Source organism: Stegostoma tigrinum, chromosome 40, assembly GCF_030684315.1.
Source record: "Stegostoma tigrinum isolate sSteTig4 chromosome 40, sSteTig4.hap1, whole genome shotgun sequence".
NCBI lineage: Eukaryota > Metazoa > Chordata > Chondrichthyes > Orectolobiformes > Stegostomatidae > Stegostoma > Stegostoma tigrinum.
Window position 1 is genome coordinate 18,444,053 of NC_081393.1, and position 18,025 is coordinate 18,462,077.

Below are 18,025 nucleotides of genomic sequence, written 5' to 3' on the forward strand. Positions count from 1 at the left end.
GGCCCAGCGGTTAGTGCTAGGTTCTTGTTACATTGGGAGATGTGTGCTTTTTGTGTTGAGATGTACAAAAAAGAGGACAGAGGCCTAACTGGATGTATGCCCCTTAGAGAATAAGGCTGGGGGAGTAATTACAGGGAAACAGGATTTGGCAGAGGAGTCACACATCCATTGAGTCATACAACGCAGAAACAGACCCTGCCAAACATAATCCTGAATTAAACTAGTCCCATCTGCCTGCTCCTGGCCTGTATCACTCCAAACCTTTCCTAATCATGTACTTATCCAAATGTCTTTTAAATGTTGTAACTGTGCCCAAAGCCACCATTTCCTCAGGACTTTCATTCCACATGCAAATCATTCGCTGTAGAAAACAAAAATTCCCTTTGTGTCTTTTTTAAATCTGTCCTCTCAGATTAAAAATTAAAAATGTACCCATTACTTTTGAAATTTCCCCATCCTATTAACTATTAACTCTATCTATATTTTATTTCATTATTTTATAAACTTTATTTCATAAACCTCTAGACGGTCTCCTCTCAACCTCCTACGCACCAGTGAAAAAAATCCCAGCCTCTCCTTATAAAAACCAAACCCTCCATTCCTAGCAAAACCCTGGTAAATCTCTTCCGAACCCTCTCCAGCTTAATAACATCCTTCCTGTAATGAGGAGACTAGAACTGGTCACGGTGCTCTAGAAGAGGCCTCAACGACGTCCCTGTACAACCTCAATGTGACGTCCCCAACTCCTCTACACAAAGGTCTGAGCAATGAAGGCAGGCATGCTAAATACCTTCTTAACCCCCCTGTCTACACGTGATGCAAACTTCAAATAGTTATGTACCTGAACCCCCGAGGTCTCTCTGTTCGACAAGATTACCCGAGGCCCTGGATTAACTGTATAAGCTTTAGCCCTGTTTGTTGTACCAAAATGCAATACCCTGTATATATCCAGATTGAACTCCACCTGGCACAGGTGGAAGATGCTATCAGCCTCCAAAATTACTAAATAATCAAACAGTTAGAGAGGAAATAGACACAAATAATAATCACTTTAAAAAATGTGCCAAAGGCTGATAAGCATTTGAAAAGCTTGCATCCTTGGATATTAAAAGATGTGGATAGCAGATGCACTGGCCATAATCTTCCAGGAATACTTTGAGTCTGCGGAACAACAAACCAGCTCGGAGAGCCAACTAACCTCAACGCCCACCGCCTGAGCTACAGATCGACTCCAAAACCTTAGGTAGTTAGATTCTAGAAAAAGTCCCAGAGGATTGGACAGCCACCAATGTACCACATTTATTTTCAAAAAAGCAGTAATGAAGACAGAGGGTGGTGGTGCTTTGCAGACTGGAGGCCTGTGACCAGCGGTCTGCCGCAAGGATGGGTGCTGGGCCCACTGCTTTTTCTCATTTCATAAATAATTTGCATGTGACCACAGGAGATGTGGTTAGTAAGTTTGCAGGTGACACTAAAATTGGAGGTTGTAGGGGAGCAGGTGACTTCAGAGTACAACGGGATCTCGATCAGATAGGCCCATGGGCCGAGGGGTGGCAGATGGAGTTTAATTGAGATAAATGTGAGGGGCTGCATTTTGGGAAAGGCACATCAGGGCAGTACTTATACACTTAATAGTAAGGCCCTGGGGAGTGTTACTGAACAAAGAGACCTTGGGGGGCAGGTACAGAGCTCCCTGAAAGTGGAGTTGCAGGTAGACAGGGCGGTGAGGAAGATGTTCGGTACGCTCACCTTTATTGGTCAGTGCATTAAGTATAGGGAGTTGGGAGGGTCATGTTGCAGCTCTACAGGACATTGGTTAGGGCCACTTTTGGAATACTGCGTTCAATTCTGGCCTCCCTGCTATAGGAAGGATGTTGTGAAACTTGAAAGGGTTCAGAAAAGATTTACAAGGATGTTGCCAGGGTGGGAGGGTTTGAGCTATGGGGAGGCTGTATAGGCTGGGGCTATTTTCCCTGGAGCATTGGAGGCTGAGGGGTGACCTTATAGAAGTTTATAAAATCATGAGGGACATGGATAGGGTGAATAGCCTATTATCTAGTGTGGGGGAGTCATAAACTAGAGGGGCATAGGTTTAAGGTGAGAGGGGAAAGATTTAAAAGGGACTTGAGGGGTAACTTTTTCACACAGAGGGTGGTGCGTGTATGGAATGAGCTGCCAGAGGAAGTGGTGGGGGCTGGTAAAATTAAAACATTTAAAAGGCATCTGAATAGGAAGGGGTATTTGGTCCAAATGCTGGAAAATTTATCTAGGATATCTGGTCAGCATGGATGAGTTGGACTGAAAGGTCTGTTTCCATGCTGTGCATCTGTGTGACTGTAACAATAGGCCAGTTAACACAGGAGGGATGTGATTGCAGAGCATTCAGAAATACATCAAGCAGAATGGAGGAGGAAATCATGCCTGACAAATCTACAAGAATTCTTTGAGGAGGTACCAAGCAGTGGGGGACATGTATTTGCATTTTCAGAAGGAATTTGTTAAGGCATGGCACATTAAACAGCTTAATAAGAGCCCAGGGTGTTGGCGAGGGTATGTTAGCATGGATGGAGGATTGGCTGACCAATAGAAGACAGAGATTTGGGATAAAGTGGGCATTTTCAGGACAGCTACCTGTGGAGTGCCACAGGGATCAATACTGGGCCACATTGATGTGCGTTATATATTAATGACTCTCAAGGGGAGTGAATGTATGATTGCCAAGATGACACAAAAATAGTTGGATTGCAAGTCATGAGGATGACACAAAGAGTCTGCAGAGGGATATAGACAGGTTAAGTGAGTGGGTGATATTGACAGACGGAACTGTGATGTGGGGAAATGTGAGGGTACACACTTTGGCAGGAAGATGAGAGGAGCTGCATGTTATTTAAAATAGAGAAGGACTGCAGAAAGCTGGAGCACAGAGGGATTTGAGGAATCCTCATCCATGAATCACAAAAAGCCAGTATCTGGGTTCAGCAGGGATTAAGGAAGCTGAATGGAACATTGGCCTTTTATTTTAAAAGGGAATCGAGTATAAAAGTGGGGAGGTTTCGCTAAAACTGTACAAGGCACTAGCAGACACAACTGGAAATATTGTGAACAGATTTGGGGCCCAGTATCTAAGGAAAGATAGAAAAAAAGAACAAAGAACAATAAAGCACAGGATCAGGTCCTTTGGCCCTCCAAGCCTGTGCTGACACATTTTGTCCTTCCATATTAAAACTGTCTTCACTTACAGGATCCCTATTCCTCCTTTCCCTTCCCATTCATATAATTGTCCAGGTGCTTCCGGAAAGCTGCTATTGTGTCTGCTTCCACCCCGTCCTCTGGCAGCGCATACCAGGCACTCACCACCCTTTGTGTGAAAAAACTTGGCTCGCACATCTCTTTTAAACATCCCCCCCTCGCACCTTGAACCTGAAACTTGTCTATACTTACACTCAATGCCCTTTCCAGTGAAGGCAAGCATGTTGCAAACTGTTTTTACTCCCTTATCTGCCTGCGCTGCCACCTTCAGTGATATGTGGCCCTGTACACCCAGATCCCTCTGCATATCAAAACTCGTAAGGGCTCTGCCATTCACTGTAATATTTCCACCTATATGTGACCTTCCGAAATGCATCACATCACGCGTATCTGGATTAAATTATATCTGCCATTTTTTCTACCCATGCCTCTAGCTGATCTACATCCTCCTGCATCGTTTGACAATCCTCCTCACCATCTGCAACTCCTCCAATCTTTGTATCATCCGCAAACTTACCAATTAGACCAGATACATTTTCCTCCAAATCATTTATGTAGGCCACGTACAGCAGAGGTCCCAGCACCGATCCTTGTGGAACACCACTAATCACAGCCCTCCATTCCAAAAAGATCCTTCCACCGCTACCCTCTGTCTCCTGTGACTAAACCAGTTTTGTATCCATCTTGCCAGCTCTCCCCGATATCATGTGCCCTCACCTTTTGTACCAGCCTGCCATGAGAGACCTTGTCAAAGGCTTTACTGAAGTCCATGTAGACAACAAAAACTGCTTTTCCCTAATCAATCATCTTCATCACCTCCTCAAAAAAACTCCATCAAGTTAGTGAGGCACGACCTCCCCCCACCAAACAATGCTCTCTACCAGGAATAAGTCCATTTACTTCTAAATGCGTATAGATCTCGTCCCTGAGAATCTTTTCCAATAATTTCCCTACCACCAAGGTGACATTCGCAGGCCTGTAATTTCCAGGAATATCCCTGCTACCCCTCTTAAATGGTGGGACAGCATTGGTTAATCTCCAGTCCTCTGCAACCTCATTAGGGCTAAAAAGGATACAAAGATGTGTGTCAATGCTCCAGCAAGTTCTTCTCTTCCCTCCCTTAATCTTCCGGAATTGATCTTATCAGGACCTGGGCACTTAAATTTTTTTTCCTTAATTCATTCATGGGATGAAGGTGTCACTGTTGAGGGCAGCATTTTATTGCACAGAGGGCAGTTATGAGTCAACCACATTGCTGTGGGTCTGGAGTCGCATGTAGGCCAGACCAGGTGAGGGTGGCAGATTTCCTTCCCTCAAGGGCATTAGTGAACCATATAGGTTTTTCTGACCACCATAGTCATCATTAGATTCTTAATTCCAGATATTTTGTTGAATTCAAATTCCACCGTCTGCACTGGGAAGTTTCAAACGCGGGTCCTCAGAACATTACCTGGGTCTCTGGATTAACAGTCCAGCGATAATACCATTAGGCCATCACCTCCCCAACTTATCTACTATAATACTTTTTAGGATGCACAACATTGCTCCTTTTTAATTAGTGTTTTGGCTTACACTCCCATCCCTGATATCATCCTTCACCTCTTCCTTCCCATTGGTGAATACCAGTGCAAAGTATTCATTCAGGACCTCACCTCCCTCTTCTGGTTCCCTCCTTTGTCCTTCAGTGGGCTAATCCTTTCCCTAGCTACCTTCCTGCATTTTGTGTATGTATAAAAAGCCTTGGGATTTTCTGTAATCCTGTTTGCTAACAACTTTTCATGAGCATTTTTCGCGCTTTTAATTCCTTATATGCTTCAAGGGCTTCATTAGTTCCCATCCTCCTAAACCTTACGTCTGCTTCCTTTTTCTTTTTAGCCAAGATCATCACATCCCTGGTCATCCAAGGTTAATATAACTTGCCATACTTATCCTTCATTCTTCCAGAAATGTGCTGCTCCTGAACTCTTACCAAACTGCCATTTGAAATACTCCTCCATGTCTGAAATGGATTTCTCCCGAAACAGCTACCTCCAATCAAAATTCTCCAGTTCCTGCCTAATATTGTAGTTTGCCTTCCCCCACTTTAACATCTTCACCCGTGGACTGCTGTTATCCCTATCTATGAGTATCTTAAAACTCATGGCGTTATGGTCACTACTCCCGGAATGAACCACCCCCCGCCTCCACTGAAACTTCACTCACCTGGCCAGCCTCATTTCCCAAAACCAGATCCAGTATAACTCCTTCCCTCTTGGATTGTTTACAAACTGTGACAAGATTCCCTTCTGAATGGTCCTTACAAATTCTGCCCCATCCAAGCTCCGAGCACATAGTGAGTCCCAGTCAATATTGGCAAAGTTAAAATCACCAACCACAACAACCCTGCTGTTTTTACATCTTTCCAAAATCCGTCAACGTATTCTTTCCTCTATCTCCCACCGGCTGTTGGGAGGCCTGTAGTATACCCCCAGCATTGTGATTCGCCTTTCCTGTTCCTGAGTTCTTGCTGCACAAGTTCTCTAATGGACCCTCCCTCACTACAGCTGTGAGATACTCATTTACAGTAATACAACTTCTCCACCCCTTTTACATCCCCTTCCACGACACCTGAAACATCCAAATCCTGGGATATTCCGCTGCCAGTCCTGTCCCTCTTTTAGCCAAGTCTCTATGATCACAATAATATCATAGTTCCAAGTACTAACTAAAGCTCTTAAGTTCATCTGCCTTGCCTATTATATTGAAACACATGCATTTCAGACCACCTGCTCTGCACCTTTCATCAACATTTTCCTGTTGGCTCTTGTTCATAGTCATGTTTGCTTTGGTTTCTAACTCTGACTCAATTTCTACATCTACTGCCATACTCGTCTGGCTCCCTTGCCCCTGCCACATGAGATTAAACCCTTCCCAACCACTCTACCAAGTATCTCCAGCATGAGGCACTTCAGAGAAGGTTCATTTGGCTGATCCTAGGTATGGAGGGACTGTCTTGTGAGGCGAGGTTGTGTAGGTCGGGCCTGTACTCATTTAGTAGAATGAGAGGAGACCGTATTGAAACATACAAGATTCTTAGAGGGACTTGACACGGGAGATGTGGGGAGGTTAACATTGAACATAGTACAGTGCAGCACAGGAACAGGCTCTTTGGCCCATCATATCTGTGCCAACCATGTTGCTTTTCGAAACTAATCCCATCTTCCTCCAAATTGTCCATATTTCAACATTCCCTGCCTGTTCATTTGTCTGTTTAAATGCCTCTTAAACATTGCTATTGTGTCTGCTTCTCCCACCTCCCCAGTATTCCCAGCACCTATCGCATTTCCTTTAAACATTTCCCCTCTCACCTTAAATCTATTCTCCTGGGTATTTGATGTTTCCTGGACTGAAAAAAAGATGCCAACTGTCTACTCTAACATGCCTCTCATAATTTTACCGACTTCTATCAGATTGCCCGGTCAGCCTCTGATGCTCTAGTGAAAACATTCTGAGTTTTTCCAACCTCTCCTTATAGGTGATACACTCCAATGTCCTGGTAAACATCTCCTGCAACATCTCCTGCACCTTCTCCAAAGCCTCTACATCCTTCCTATAGTGTGGTGAGCAGAACTGCCCACAGTGCTCCAGCTGCAACCTCACTGAAGTTTTATACAACATGGCTTGCCAACTCTTATACTCAGTGCCCCGACCGATGAAGGCAAGTGTGCCGTACACCTTCTTTACCACCTTATCCCCTTGTGTTGCCACTTTTAGACTTTAGACTTTTACCCCAAGATCCCTCTGCAAATCCACGCAGTTCAGGGTCTCACCATTGACTGTATGCTCTCCTCTTGCATTTGATCCCCCAAAATGCATCACCTCACTCTTGTCTGGATTAAACTCCATCTGATCTATATCCCGCTGCATCCTTTGATAACATTCCACAACTCCACCAGTTTTCATGTCTGCAAATTTACTAATCAGACCACCTACAATTTCATCCCAATTATTTACATATACTACAAACAACAGAGGTCCCAGCACTGATCGTTGTGGAACACCATTGATCTTAGACCTCCAGTCGGAAAAAAAACACCCTTTCACCCTTTGTTGTCTATGACCAACTCAATTTTGTATCCAGCTTGCCAACTCACCTTGGATCCCCTGTGACCTAATCTTCTGGACTGGCCTTCCATCAGGGACCTTGTCAAATGTTTTAGTAAAGTCTATGTCAACAACATTCACAAGTTGTTTCACCTTGTGGGACAGTCTGGGATTACAGGGCATCATCTCAGAATAAGGGGTCACCCATCGGAGACAGAGATGAGGAGGAATTTCTTCTTTTAGGGAAGTGTGAATCTATGGCATTCTTTACCACAGAGGGTGTAGGGGTAGGGTCATTAAGTATATTCAAGGCTGAGAGATTTGTTTTTAAACAGCAAGGGAATCAAGGGCTATGGGCAAAAGGCAGGAAAACTGCAGTAGAGGATGATCACCTCACTGAACGGCAGAGCAGACTTGATGGGCTGAGTGGCCTACTTCCGCTCCTATGTTTTGTAGTGCTATGATCCCAAAAACAGAGAATGCCAGAGAAACTCAGCAGGTCTGGCAGCATCAAAAACAGAGTGACCATTGCGGGTCGGGTCTGATGTGACTCCTCTTCGAAATGGACAAGAGATGTGGGAAAGCAATTGGTTTCGTCCCATTGACAAAGGCAGGGGGTGGAGGAGAAGGCTACACACATGGGAGAGAGTCAGAGTTCAGAGGTCATATCTGACCTAGAGAAGAGAAAGTAACTCCAGTGCTGGTGTAGAGATCAGCTATCGTCACTTGACAACATCGATACATTCACTAAGCCCAAACTGATCAGCATTTCAGCTGGCATAAGCCAGATGTGATGTCACTGAAAAGCAGGGTTTCTGGCAATCACGCTCAGCTTTCCTTTCAGGTCAAAACAGAGAGGATTGAAAGAGATTTTGAGCTGACAGCGCTTTGTAGAGGATCAGTGCGTGAAGAAGAACCTGGTCCAAAAATGGGGGTGAGTGTCATTTTGAAAGAGGCCACAAGACATTTAAAATTGGTGTCTGTAGTTGAAGGAGAGCTGGAGAGCCTACAGTATTTTATACAGACAAAAGCAGAAGGTCTTTCCAGTTTTCACATTTACTGCAAACAATTAGAAGATGCTAAAGCGGACTGATAAAGTTGATGCAGAGAGGATGTTTCCTCACGTGAGGTGAGGAAACTTCTAGTGAAAACAATCCAAATGGAATCAGAGGTTGTTGTCTGAGGGTAAAGGGTGGTAGATTTAAAGCAGAGCTGAGGGGGAAATTATTTCTCTTAAACGGTTGTGAATCTGTGCAGTTCATTTCCCCTTCTCCTCCTCACCTCTCTCTCTCCACACCCCCCCCCCCCCCCCCCCCGCAGTGCAGTGGATGTTGTAACACTGAGAAATTGAGGGCAGGACTTGTACTCTTAACGGGGAGATTTGCTGAACAAAGAGACCTCGGAGCGCAGGTACATAGTTCCTGGAAAGTGGAGGAGCAGACAGGGTGGTGAAAAAGGCATTCGGTACGCTCGCCTTTATTGGTCAGTGCACTGAGTATGGAAGTTGGGAGGGTCATATTGCAGCTGTAGAGGACATTGGTAAGGGCCACTTTTGGAATATTGCGTTCAATCCCGGTCTCCCTGCTACAGGAAGGATGTTGTTAAACTTGAAAGGGTTCAGAAAACATTTACAAGGATGTTACCAGGGTTGGAGGGTTTGAGCCATAGGAAGAGGCTAAATAGGCTGGGGCTATTCCCCCTGGAGTGTCGGAGGCTGAAGGGTGACCATCTAGAGGATTTTAAGATCATGAGGGGCAGGGGTAGAGTGAATATCCAAGGCATTTTTTTATCCCCAGAGTAGGGGAGTCCAAAACTAGAGGGCATAGGTTTAAGGTGAGAAGGGAAAGACTGAAAAGGGACCTGAGGGGCAACTTTTTCACACAAGAGGGTGGTGCGTGTATGGAACGAGCTGCCAGAGGAGGTGGTAGAATCTGGTATAATTACTCCATTAAAAAGGCATCAGGATTAGTGCACGAATAGGAAGGGTTTAGAGGGATAGGGACCAAATGCTGGCAAATCGGGACTCGGTTAATTTAGGATATCTGGGTGGGGCAGACGAGTTGGACTGAAAGGTCACTTTCCATACTGTATATCTCTATGACTCTGCATTTAAGGAGGCGATAAGATGTTTAATCAGTAATCGGCTCAAGGGAGCGGGCGGAAAAGTGGCGTCGAGGCCAACATGAGATCAGCGATGATGGTATTGAACGTTGAGCAGGCTCAAGAGGCCGAGTGACCTACTCCTGCTCCTAGTTTTTCTGAGGATCAGGACCAACAAGAACAAGCAACATAGGCCCTTGAGTAAGGCTTTAGTGAAGGTTTGATATCTGTCATCAATCCACAGTTACATAGGGATACAGAAACTGGAGTAGGTCCTTTGGGGCTGCTCCGTCACTCAGTAAGAACGTGCCTGTTCTGTGCATTTCATGTCCCGACCTACCTTTCGACCCCTTCCCTCATAGGAATCAATCACTCTTTGCCTTAAAAATGTCCACTTTCTCAGGGAGAGAGTTCCAAATGATAGGATTGCACTGGAAGGGGGTGCAGAGGAGATTCACCAGGATGGACTAGGTTAGAGGCTGGACAAGCTCGGGCTGAAGATAAGCCTGAGGGGGGCATTGACAGAGGTGTATAAGATTATGAGGGGCATGGACAGGCTGGCTAGAAGGCAGCTGTTCCCCTTAGTCGAGGACCCAGCAACAAGGGGGAAGGGGGATGTTATTTTAAGATGAAAGATTTAGGGGGAATTTGAGGATAATCTTTCTCATCCAGAAGAATTAGAAGGTTAGGTGAGGCAAGATATCTCACAATCTTTAAAATGTACCTGGATGAGCACTTGGAATGGCCTCACATTCATGGTTTTGGGCCTCGTGCGGGAAAGTGGGACCAGCGTCGATTCAGAGCAGTTTCTAGTCAGTGCAGACTCGATGGGCTGATGGGCCTCATCTGAACCGTGCGATCCAATGATTCCATGATAGACAAATAGAATCGCAAAGTGGAGTAGTTAAGAATATGGAGACTTGGTTAAATCACACAGAGGAATTCTGAAGTATTCTGGTCTTCACATTTAAGAAAGAGGAGATGCAAAAAAAAGAGAAAAAAAATGCCTCAGGAGAACTGCAAAAGGAAAAGCTTTTTTTAACTCCACGTGTGATGTGGGCATCATTGGCTGGGTCAGCATTTACGATCCCTCTAAGAGTCACCGTTGAACTGAGTGGCTTGCTCAGCCATTTTAGAGAGCTGTTGTGATGGGTTTGGAGTCGCGTGCTGGCCAAAACTGGGTGGTGATGATCCCAACTTTTCCACTAAATTATTTACCAGTCATTTCCTGAATATCCCTGGAGGTTATGTTCGAGCTGTACAGGACTTTGGTTAGACTGCAACTGGAGGACTGTGTGCAGTTCTGGTCCCCGCACTGGAAGTGGGTGGGGGGGGGGGGGGGGGGGTGCAGTGGGGCATGCAGAGGAGAGCCACCGGGATGGAGCAGGTTAGAGGCTGGGCAAGCTCGGACTGTTTTCTTTGGAGCAGAGAAGGCTGAGGGGGAAACCTAACAGAAGTGCATCAGATTATGAGGGGCAATGGACAGAGGGGATAAAAAGCAGCTGATCCCCTTGGCTTAAGGATCACTAGGAACGGGATGTGCTGTTAAAGCCAAAGGCAAGAGATGTGCAGGAGGGATGTGGATTTGAGGAAAAATATTTTCACCCAAAGGGTGTTGGGAACCTAGAATGCATCGCCTGGGACAGGACTAGAGGTGGGAAACCTCACAGCCTTTAAAAAGAACTTAAATAGGCACACGAAATGTCATAACATTCAAGTTTAGAGTGGGACTAATGTGGATATCTTAGCAAAGAATGGATGAGCCAAATGACTGTGTACAGAAGGGTCTAGGCCCGAAACGTCAGCTTTTGTGCTCCTGAGATGCTGCTGGGCCTGCTGTGTTCATCCAGCCTCACATTTTATTATACAGAGTTGTATGTTGTTTTCAAAATTTGGTCTCACCAATATCCTGCATAACTGAAGCGTCACCTCCCCTCATTAATGTTCAATTTGTAATGAAGGATAGCGTTCCCTTTGCATACTGCACTACTCGCTGTACCTGCATACTAACTTTTTGTGATTCACACACTCGAACACACAGATCCAACAATAGCCCAGAATTTTACAGTCCTCTGGTTAATAGTTCCTTGGAGGTGGATTTGTGATGGTGGTTTTTAGTACACTCGCCTGCATTGGTTGGTGCACTGAGTGTTTGGAGTTGGGAGGTCATGTGTGGCTGTACAGGACATTGGTGAGGCCACTTTGGAATACCGTGTTCAATTCTGGTCTCCCTGCTATAGGAAGGGTATCATGTAACTTGAAAGGGTTCAAAAAAGATTTGCAAGCATGCTGCCAGGGTTGGAGGGTTTAAGCTGTAGGGAGAGGCTGAATATGGTAGGGGCTGTGTTCCCTGGAGCGGCGGAAGCTGAGGGGTGACCTTTTAGAGGTTTATAAAACCATGAGGGGCATCGATAGGGTGAATGGTCAAGGTCTTTTCCCCGGGGTAAGGGGGTCTAAAACTAGAGGTTTAAGGTGAGAGGGGAAAGATTAAAAATGGATAAGAGGGGCAACTTTTTCACACAGAGGGTGGTGCGTGTATGGAATGAGCTGCCAGAGGAAGTGGTGGCGGCTGATACAGTGACAACATTTCAAAGTCATCTGGATGGGGACATGAACAGGAAGGGTTTAAGAGGGATGTATGCCAAAGGCTGGCAAACAGGACTTGATTAATTTGGGATATCTGGTCAGGAGGGACGAGTCGGGCCGAAGGGTTTGTTTCCATGCCGGACAGCTCTATAAAACACTTGATTTTAAAACAAAATTCTTCCTACCAAAGTGAGCAACATTATTATCGCTCTGTTCCTGTCCTAGTAGAGAAAAATGAGCAGTATCACTCAGGGAATTGCCAATGGCTGGGGCTTTAACATTGATTCTGAAGGTAAATGCCGTCTGCACCCATGTTACATGCAGTGGTTCTTGCCCAGTTGGAGGTGGACATATTATTAATCCCTCAGGGAAAGGTGAGTACAGAAAAAAGCAACATCCTGTTGGGCCACACCAACTCCCTGCACGTTTGGGCTCGTCATGATGAATTAGAATCCCTAGTGTGGAACCAGGCCATTTGGACCATGGAGACTGCACCAACCCTCCAAACAGCATTCCACCCAGACTCACCCCCTTCTCTATCCCTGTAACCCTGCGTTTCCCATGGCTAGCCTGCACACAATGGAGCAATTCAGCATGGCCAATCCACCCTAACCTGCATACCATGGGACTGCAGCAGGAAACCAGGGCACCCAGAGAAAACCCCACGTAGACACAGGGAGAATGCATAAGCTCCACACAGACAGTTGCCTAAGGGTGGAATCGATCCCTGGTCCCTGGCACTGTGAGGCAGCAATGCTAGCCACCATGATGCCTTGAAGTGGTCTCTAGTCTCCCTGAAACTCGGTCTATTACAGCAGACAGCTGTGGCACACTGACACTTGAGTCGATGCATCAAATTTTTTTACAGGTCCAACAAAGGCTCAACATTGCCTCTGGACATGCAGCCAATGGTACGAGTCCTGTATTAAAACATGACCAAGAGACAGTTTGCCATGACATGTTGATTCACAAGGAGCTCAATCCCATCACTTTGCAATACCAGACACGGACTTCTGATTTTATTTACTATTGTCACATGTACCTAGGTACAGTGAAAAGTTTTGTTTTGTGTGCAGTACAGGCAGCTCATGCCATGCAACGTGCATTAGGGTAGGAGCAAGGAATACAAGGTTGTAGCTGCAGGGAAGGCGTATAGAGAGCGAGATCAACCTGACGTTTGAAATTTGAGGTCCAATCAGTAGACTAATAACAGCAGGGAAGAAACAGTTCTCCAACTTGGTGGTGTGTATGTTTAAGCTTCTGTATCTTCTACCTGAGAGAAAAGGTTGGGAGAGATTATAACCAGGATGGGAGGGGTCCCTTTGATGATGTTGGCTGCCTCTCCAAGACAGTGAGAAGTGCAGATGGAGTGAATGGATGGAAGGTGAAGGTCTGCGATAACAAAGCGTGGAGCTGGAGGAACACAGCAGGCCAGGCAGCAGTAAAGAAACAGGAAAGCTGACATTTCAGGTCTTCAGAAATCTAGGTGAGGGATTGGGCTGTGTTGACGACACTCTGTCGTTTCTAATGGTCCTGGGCAGAGCAGTTGCCACACCAAACCATGATGCATCCAGATACAATGCTTTCTATAATGCATTTGTAAAAGTTAGTGAGGGCCCTTGTGGAAATGCCAAATTTCCTTAGCATCCTGAGGAAGGAGAGACATTGTTGTGCCTTCTTGACCATCACATCAACGTGGATGGTCCAGGACAGATTGCTAGTGAACAGTTTTGCAGTGTCGTTATACAAATAAAGCATCTTCTCTTTGCAAATCTATACATATGTCAAGAGCCTCGATCGACAGACCAAGACTGGGATGAGAGAGGACAGAGCAATTCCTGCGGGTAATGCAACTTTAGTGGCAGCTCCAATCAGAAAGGCTTTTGTTTCGATCCAAATCACCAAGTTAGGCCACACAGCGAGAGTACTGTGCACAGTTCTGGAATCTACATTATCGGAAGGATGTGATAGCAATGGGAGAGGGGGCAGAGGGAGATTTACCAGGATGTGGGGCCTGGAGAGTTTCAGGTCTTGGAAAGAGATTGGGACAGACTGGAGGTTGTTTTCCTTACAGCAGACAGGGTTGACAGGGGAAATGATGGATAAAATTGATGAGGGGTATCAAAAGTGTAGACAGGAAGAACTTTTCCTCTTTGGTGGAGGGATCAATGACTGGGGGTGGTGGGGGGAAATGGGGAAAAGATTTATGGGAAGGGACAGGAGGATTAGAGGGGGACGCGCGGAGAAATGTTTTGCTCCAGAAGCTGGAGGGGAATCTGAAACTCACTGCCTGGGAGGGTAGTTAAGGCGAGGGATCCCACCTTCAAAATGGATGTGGATGAGCACTTGAAATGCTGTAAAGTTCAAGGCTATGGGCCTGGTGTGGGAAAGTGGAACCTGTGTAGATAGGGTGGCACAGATGGGCTGAAGGGCCTGTTCTGCACACTATAAATCTAAGTCATACTGACAAGGCAATGGGGAGAAAGACAGGAGACTCCAAGCCTCTCAGAGTCACCATCGTCATGGACAATGTTGAAGAGGAGAGATGGGACAGGAAGCTGTGGGCAATTTCCCGCTGACAATGTGGAGGGAGGCTCTGTTGGGAAATGCCACCCCCATTTGAGTCAAAGTCCAAATCACAGAGACACGCAAACAGGTGGATTGGGGATAGATGTAGGCCAGTCCGCTACTGGATAAGATCAGACCCGGTCTGATTCAGCTCTTGTCCACCAGAATGTACGACCACAGCCTCCATTGCTCCCTCAGGAAGGCACTCAAGCCTCTCAGAGAAAGATACCCTCCCTCATCTCCATCTCAAATGGGCAAACTCTTCCTCTGACATTGTCTCCTTTCTTTCTAATCCCTCAGAGAAGAGAGCAACATCCTCTCACCCTATCAGGTCCTCAGGACGTTTCAACTGCATTATGTCTCTTACACTCTAATGGTTGTGCAGATCCCAGCCTTTATCAAATGAGATAAATGCCTGGCCACTAGTCTACATATCAGTTGAGTGACCTTCTCTGCAGTGGCCCAAGTGTGTTTATATCCCTCCTTTGATATATTACCAACACCCGATACAACTGCACCAAGACATCTCTTTCTTTTTCATACTCCATTCCCTTGCAAAAACAACTTGGATCCCATTTGTCTCATGATTTGCTGCAAAATTAGGTGCTTTATGTACTACAAAACCCAGGTCTAGCTGACACACAAATGTGTGATGTTTAGATCAGCAGGATTGTGGGAATAGGTTTGAGCAGCACATGCTGCACTCTCTTTGCAGTACGCACTCCTACCTTAACTGAAAAGACAACAGAAAGTTCCATTTAGCAAGACTGTACAGGAGCATCTTCCAAACTCCAATAAAAGGGCATCCCCTGACCACAGGAAGCAAAAGGAGATGTTGTTTTAGATGGAGTGACCGAGCACAGCCATTTGTTAGAAAATCCGCACAAAGCTGAGTGGGCGAGTGAGCAATGAGGAGGATGCAGAGTATGATTCGGATGAGTTCATTGAGTGGGCAGAAGTAGTTTAATGGGGATTGGTGTGAGGTTATCCACTCTGGAAGCAGAAACTGGAAACTAGATTTTTTTGGAATGGTATTTAATTGGGGAAAGGTTGCGGTGGCGGGGGTGGGGTGGGGGAAGAGTGCAATGAGATCTGGATGTCTCTCCTACACCAGTCACTGAAAGTCAGCCTTGTAGGACCAGCGGATGGTTAAGAAGGCAACATCGCATTTTGGCCTTCATGGCAAGAGGATGTGTGTGCAGGAGCTGGAATATCTCGCTACAATGAGACAGGGCAAGAACACACCCTGGAATATTGTGAAAGAGGTTTGGGTTTACTCATGCAAGGATGGATGTTCTGGCAATGGAGGGAGCACAGCAAAGGTTTACCAGAATGATTCCTGGGATGGCATGAAGGATGACTTGATCAAGTTAGGATTATATTCACTAAAGAATGAGGTGATCATCTCATAGAAACCTATCAAATTCTAACAGGGACTAGACAGGGTAAAGACAGGAGAGACATTCCTGATAATGGTGGGGGGGGGGGGTTTAGTCGAGAAACAGGGGGTCACAGTCAAACAATTATGGGGTCGGACTGAGATGAACATACATATCTCCACCCAGAGTACAGGAGCCTGTGGAATTCTCTGTCATAGAAAGCAGTCGGGGGGAAAACATTGAATGTTTTCAAGGAGTTCTTAGTGATAAAGTGATCAAAGGATGCAAAAATGGAACAGAGGACTTAGTTGGATGATAAACCCATTATCATATTGAACGGGGGAAGCAGGCTCAAAGGGCCGAATGACCTACTCCTGCTCCTAGTTTCTATCATTAAGTTTGCATCGAGTTTGAAGGAACAAAATGTGACCGAGAGTGGATGACGAATTATATTCAACCTTGACACGGGGGTGAAAAAAAAGAAACAAAATTAGATCGAGGTGAAAAATTACAAATTAAAAATGCCCAAAAATCTCTGGAAAGACCTTACTTCATGCCGAGCGAAGAGATAGTAAATGCAGTCTTTTGTCGAAGTTTTTATTCCGCTGATCAGGGCAAGCCTCAAACCATCACAAGAATTGATCCTGCACTTAAGAGGAGTTCCCAATGCAGCAGGTCCAATGGGTAGATGACACATGAAGTCCAGTTAGTGATTTAAAACAATAGTGAGGCTCGGAGTGTGGGGAGAGCTGTATGGAGTTGATTGCTAGATCCATGCAAATTAACTGGTGAGACTTACCAGCACTGCATGGCCCCTCAATACTTAGCGCTGATCCCACTGGGAGCAAGTAGATTGTAAAACCACAGGTTGGGGACTTTGCAGGGTGGGGCTGAGGTGTGACACAGGGCAAGTCAACCAGCTTTGAAGGCAGTGCAACGCCATATCTGCCGGTCGCTGATGCCTCTTGACTGGTCCCTCACATATTTAACCTCTGAACGACAAGGACCCTCCCCTGTCAAAGAAAGGCGGCCATTTGGAGGCTGGTGGGCTCCTTAGCGCCACAAGGGATAGTGGCCGCTGCTGGAATTGCAACACACTGTCTCAGAAGGAGTCAGTTCACTGTATGTCTGAGATAACAAGGTGTAGAGCTGGATGAACACAGCAGGCCAAGCAGCATCAGAGGAGCAGGAAGGCAGAGGTTTCGGGCCTAGAATTGTCTGCTCTGTTAACAAAGAAATTCTGCCAGTTCCATTTCTCCTGCCAGTTTATTTCCCTCAAGTGCCTGTCTGATTTCCTTTGGAAATCCATTATCGTCTTCACTGCCCCCACCCTCAGAGGCAGCGAGTTCTAGCTCATGACCCCCTGCTCAGGGAGAAAAGTTTTTCTCGTATCTCTTACCCATAACTTTGTGCACTGAACTGCACTTCCTCCTCTAACTTTGTACCGTCAGCTGATAGGGGACAGCCTCCCTTTGTCGAAACCGGTCACAATCCTAGGTGCCTCTATCAAACACCTCTTCCCCTCAATTTCCTTCACTCCATGAACATAGAACAGTACAGGCTGTTCGGCCCATGATATTGCGCCGACCTATTATCCTACTAAGATCTATCTACCCTGTGTACCCTCCATTTTACTATCCCCTATCTGCCAATCCAGGAGTCACTTAGAAGTCTCTCAAGTATCTGACCCCAGTACCACTGCCGGCAGCGCATTCCACACGCCCACCACTGTGTAAAAAATGGAAAACAGCGTCCCCACATCAGCTTCTCCAACCAAGCTCAGTCGCTAAAACCACTCCTATTGAGGCACATTCTGATCAATCTCCCTCTGCACCCTCTCAAGAACACCCCCCCCCCCCCCACCGCCACCCAAAAGCGTGGGCCAAGACTCTACCGTGACCCAACCAGAGACCTGCTGACTTGGCACAGTCTGCTGGTTCATTGTGTTGTAGCAAGCAGCCTAGTGGCATCTCTAGAGCCAAACACAGTTCAAGCAACGTGGTTCTCTGGTACGCTAGTCACTCAAATGCCCAACTATGACAAAATTTGAGAGTACGTGC

At 46.1% G+C, this 18,025-nt stretch overlaps 1 long non-coding RNA gene across 3 annotated transcripts in view; it reads left to right on the forward strand.

Annotated features, from left to right (window-relative positions):
- The window catches only part of LOC125448033 (uncharacterized), a 30,135-nt gene that overhangs the window by 1,899 nt on the left and 10,211 nt on the right, over positions 1-18,025 (forward strand). For all 3 annotated transcript variants that reach the window (XR_007246636.2, XR_007246635.2, XR_007246637.2), the window contains exon 2: positions 8,177-8,266. This is a non-coding gene — a long non-coding RNA (uncharacterized LOC125448033). The remainder of the gene's footprint in view (positions 1-8,176; positions 8,267-18,025) is intronic.